The 5247-nt window shown below is 39.0% G+C and overlaps 1 non-coding gene across 1 annotated transcript; it reads left to right on the top strand.

Annotated features, from left to right (window-relative positions):
• Positions 1 to 4573: 4573 nt before the first annotated feature.
• On the top strand, positions 4574 to 4681 carry LOC130948480 (small nucleolar RNA R71). The gene has a single exon (XR_009073070.1). It is a non-coding gene; the product is annotated as a small nucleolar RNA R71 (small nucleolar RNA).
• Positions 4682 to 5247: the final 566 nt, after the last annotated feature.

Raw genomic sequence — 5247 nt, forward strand, 5'->3', positions numbered from 1 at the left:
AACCAGGAACCCAAGAGATATACACTCAAGCTCTCGCAGATAGAACGAAAGTGGTTGTTAGGCACGCGTTCATAAGGGAGGATGATGATGAGTGTCACGGATCATCACATCCATCAGGTTGAAGTACGAGTGAATATCTTAGAATAAGAATAAGCATGAATTGAATAGAAAAACAATAGTACTTTTCATTGATTCATGAGGAATAGCAGAGCTCCACACCTTAATCTATGAGGTGTAGAAACTCCACCGTTGAAAATACAAAAGTGATGAAAGTCCAGGCATGGCCGAATGGCCAGCCCTCAAAACGTGATCAAGAGATCAAAAGTGATCCAAAGATAGTCTCAAAAAATGATCTAAAGATATGAATACAATAGTAAAAAGTACTATTTATACTAAACTAGTAAACTAGGATTATAGAAAATGAGAAGATAGTGCAGAAATCCACTTTCGGGGCCCACTTGATGTGTGTTTGGGCTGAGCATTGAAGCTTTCACGTGCATAGGCTCTTCTTGGAGTTCAAACGCCATTTTTGGTGCCAGTTTGGGTATTTAACTCCAGCTTTGGTGCCAGTTCTGGCGTTTTACGCCAGAAAAAGGTCTCTGGTGGGCGTTTGGATGCCGGTTTGGGCCATCAAATCTCGGACAAAGTATGAACTATTATACATTGATGGAAATCCCAAGATGTCTAATTTCCAACACAATTGAGAGCACGCCAACTGGGCTTCTGTAGCTCCATAAAATCCACTTCGAGTGCATGGAGGTCAGAATCCAACAACATCTGCAGTCCTTTCTCAGCCTCTGAATCAGATTTTTGCTCAGGTCCCTCAATTTCAGCCAGAAAATACCTGAAATCACAGAAAAACACATAAACTCATAGTAAAGTCAAGAAATGTGATTTTTGCATAAAAACTAATAAAAATATACTAAAAAGTAACTAAAACATACTAGAAACTACCTAAAAACAATGCCAAAAAGCGTATAAATTATCCGCTCACACAACATCAAAATTAAATTGTTGCTTGTTCCCAAGCAACTGAAAACAAAATAGGATAAAAAAAGAGAATATACAATAAATTCAAAAACATCAATGAAGATTAGTTCTAATTAGATGAGCGGGGCTAGTAGCTTTTTGCTTCTGAACAGTTTTGGCATCTCACTTTATCCTTTGAAGTTTAGAATGATTGGCATCTATAGGAACTCAGAATTCAGATAGTGTTATTGATTCTCCTAGTTCAGTATGATGATTCTTGAACACAGTTACTTTATGAGTCTTGGCTGTGACCCTAAGCATCTTGTTTTCTAGTATTACCACTGGATACATAAATGCCACAGACACATAACTGGGTGAACCTTTTTAGATTGTGACTCAGCTTTGCTAGAGTCCCCAGTTAGAGGTGTCCAGAGTTCTTAAGCACACTCTTTTTGCTTTGGATCACGACTTTAACCACTCAGTCTCAAGCTTTTCACTTGGACCTTCATGACACAAGCACATGGTTAGGGACAGCTTGATTTAGCCGCTTAGGCCATGATTTTATTCCTTTGTGCCCTTCTATCCATTAATGCTCAAAGCCTTGGATCCTTTTTACCCTTGCCTTTTGGTTTAAAGGGCTACTGCCTTTTTCTGCTTACTTTTTCTTTTCTTTCTTTATTTCTTCATCATTTTTTTCGCAAGCTTTTTCCTTTTTACTGCTTTTTCTTGCTTCAAGAATCAATTTTATGATTTTTTAGATTATCAATAACATTTCTCTTTGTTCATCATTCTTTCAAGAGTCAACAATTTTAATATTCATAAACTTCACTATAAAAAAATATGCATTGTTCAATCATTCATTCAGAAAACAAAAAGTATTGCCACCACATCAAAATAATTAAACTAATTTCAAGATAGAAGTCGAAATTTATGTACTTTTTGTTCTTTTGTAATTAGGAATATTTTTCATTTAAGAAAGGTGAAAGATTTATGGGACATTCATAGCTTCAAGGCATAGACACTAGACACTAATGATCATGTAATAAAGACAGAAACATAGACAAACATAAATCATAAAAATTAAAAAACAGAAAGATAAGAGCAAGGGAATTAAAGAACGGGTCCACCTTAGTGATGGTGGCTAGTTCTTCTTCTTGAAGATCCTATGGAGTGCTTGAGCTCCTCAATGTCTCTTCCTTGCATTTGTTGCTCTTCCCTCAGGGCTCTTTGGTCCTCTCTAATTTCATGGAGGATAATGGAGTGCTCTTGGTGCTCCATCCTTAGTGCTTTTGGTGCTCCTTCCTCTTTCTAGTGATGGGTTTTTGAGATGAATCTCTCCATCTCCTCTGACTCGGAGTTAGAAGCAACTGCCTTTTCTTTCCTCTTTCTAGAGGTTTCTCCAGTCTTAGGTGCCATTAATGGTTATGGAAAAACAAAAAGCAGAGCTTTTCTCCACACCAAACTTAAAAAGTTAGCTCGTCCTTGAGCAAAAGAAGAAAGAAAGGAGGAGAAGAAGAAGAAATAGAGGAAATAGAGGTGTGTGAAGGGTTCGGCCATGTGGGGTTGTAAGTGTTTTGGAAGGGGAATGGTTTGAATTTGAGTGGGTGGGTGTGAGTGGAAAATAGTGGATGGATGTGAGTGGTAAAGAGGGTGTTATAAAAAGTTGTGAAGAAGGGGGAGAGTAAGTTGGGGTAGGTAGGGATCCTGTGGGGGTCCACAGATCCTGAGGTGTCAAGGAGTTCTCATCCCTGCACCTTTCTTGGCGTTAAACGCCTTCTGTGTGCCATTCCTGGCGTTTAAACGCCAGGCTGATGTTGTTTTTGATTTTTCTTTAATTTTTTTGCAGTTATTTTTGTGACTCCACATGATCATGATCCTAAAGAAAACATAAAATAACATAGATAAATAAAATTGGGTTGCCTCCCAATAAGCGCTTCTTTAATGTCAATAGCTTGACAGTGAGCTCTTTTAGAGCTTCACAGATGTTCAAAGCAAGATTGTGGCCTCCCAACACGAAACTTAGAGTTTGAGTGTGGGGGCTCTGTTTGATGCTGTACTGAGAGAAGCTTTTCATGGTTCTTCTCCATAATTATAGAAGAAGATCCTTGAGCCTTAAACACAAGGTAGTCCTCATTCAATTGAAGGACTAACTCTCCTCTGTCCACATCATTCATAGCCCTTGTTGTGGCTAGGAAGGTCTTTCAAGGATGATGGATTCATCCTCATCCTTCCCAGTGTCTAGGATTATGAAGTCAGCAGGGATGTAAAGTCCTTCAACCTTCACTATAACACCCTCTACAAGTCCATAAGCCTTTTTCATTGATTTGTATGCCATCTCTAGTGAGATTCTTGCAGCTTGTACCTCAAAGATCCCTAGTTTCTCCATTACAGAGAGTGGCATGAGGTTGATACCTAGCCCTAGGTCACACAGAGCCTTTTCAAAGGTCATAGTGCCTATGGTGCAAGGTATTAAGAACTTTCTGGGATCCGGTTTCTTTTGAGGAAATGTTTGCTGAATCCATGTATTCAGCTCATTGATGAGCAATGGAAGTTCATCCTCCCAAGTCTCATTACCAAATAACTTGGCATTCAGCTTCATGATTGCTCTTAGATATTGAGTAATTTGCTCTTCAGTAGTAACTTCATCTTCTTCAAAAGAAGAATATTCTTTAGAGCTCATGAATGGTAATAAAAAGTTCAGTGGAATCTCTATGGTCTTTGTATGAGCCTCAGATTCCTTTGGTTCCCCATTAGGGAACTTCTTATTGGTCAGTGGACATCCATTGAGGTCTTCCTCAATGGAAATCACGCCATCCTCCTCCTCTATAGGCTCGGCCATTTTGGTCATATTAATGGCCTTGCACTCTTTCTTTGGATTCTCTTCTGTATTGCTTGGGAGAGTACTAGGAGGAGTTTCAGTGACTCTTTTACTTAGCTGACCCACTTGTGCCTCCAAATTTCTGATGGAGGACCTTATTTCATTCATGAAATTGAGAGTGGCTTTAGATAGATCAGAGACTATGTTTGCTAAGCTAGAGAGGCTCTGCTCAGAATTCTCTATCTGTTGCTGAGAAGATGATGGAAAAGGTTTGCTGTTGTCAAACCTATTTATCCCACCATTATTATTATTGAAACCTTGTTAAGGCTTCTGTTGATCCTTCCATGAAAAATTTGGGTAATTTCTCCATGAAGGATTATAGGTGTTTCCATAGGCTTCTCCCATGTAATTCATCTCTTCCATTACAGGATTCTCAGGGTCATAAGCTTCTCCTTTAGAGGAGGCTTCTTTAGCACTGCCAGATGCAGCTTGCAATCGAGTCAGATTCTGAGAAATCATATTGACTTGTTGAGTCAGTATTTTGTTCTGAGCCAATATGGCATTCAGAGTATTAATCTCAAGAACTCATTTCTTCTGAGTCATCCCATTATTCACAAAATTTCTTTCAGAAGTGTACATAAACTGATTATTTACAACCATCTCAATGAGTTTCTGGGCTTCCACAGGTGTTTTCAGATGAAGAGATCCACCAGCAGAATGATCCAATGACATTTTTGACAACTCCGACAGACCATCATAGAATATACATATGATGCTCCATTCTGGAAGCATGTCAGAAGGACACCTTTTGGTTAATTGCTTGTATCTTTCCCAAACTTCATAGAGGGATTCACCTTCCTTCTGTTTGAAGGTTTGGACTTCCACTCTAAGCTTGCTCATCTTTTGAAGTGGAAAGAATTTGGTCAAGAAGGCATTGACCAACTTGTCCCAAGAATTCAAGCTTTCTCTAGGTTGTGAGTCCAACCATGTCCTAGCTCTGTCTCTTACAGCAAAAGGGAAAAGCATAAGTCTGTAGACCTCGGGATCAACCCCATTGGTCTTAACAGTATCACAGATTTGCAAGAATTCAGCTAAGAACTTATGAGGATCTTCCGATGGAAGTCCATGAAACTTACAATTCTGCTGCATTAGAGAAACTAATTGAGGCTTAAGCTCAAAAATGTTTGTTCCAATGGTAGGAATTGAGATGCTTCTTCCATAGAAGTTGGAAGTTGGTGCAGTATAGTCACCAAGCATCTTCCTTGCACCTCCACCATTGTTATTGGGTTCAGCAATGTCTTCTTCTTTTTCAAAAATTTCTGTCAGGTCCTCTCCAGAGTGTTGTGCTTTAGCTTCTCTTAGCTTCCTCTTCAGAGTCCTTTCAGGTTCAGGATCAGCTTTAACAAGAATGTCTTTATCCTTGTTCATGTTCATATGAAAAAGAAGAGAACAGAAAAGAA

Source organism: Arachis stenosperma, chromosome 1 (genome assembly GCF_014773155.1).
Source record: "Arachis stenosperma cultivar V10309 chromosome 1, arast.V10309.gnm1.PFL2, whole genome shotgun sequence".
Lineage (NCBI taxonomy): Eukaryota > Viridiplantae > Streptophyta > Magnoliopsida > Fabales > Fabaceae > Arachis > Arachis stenosperma.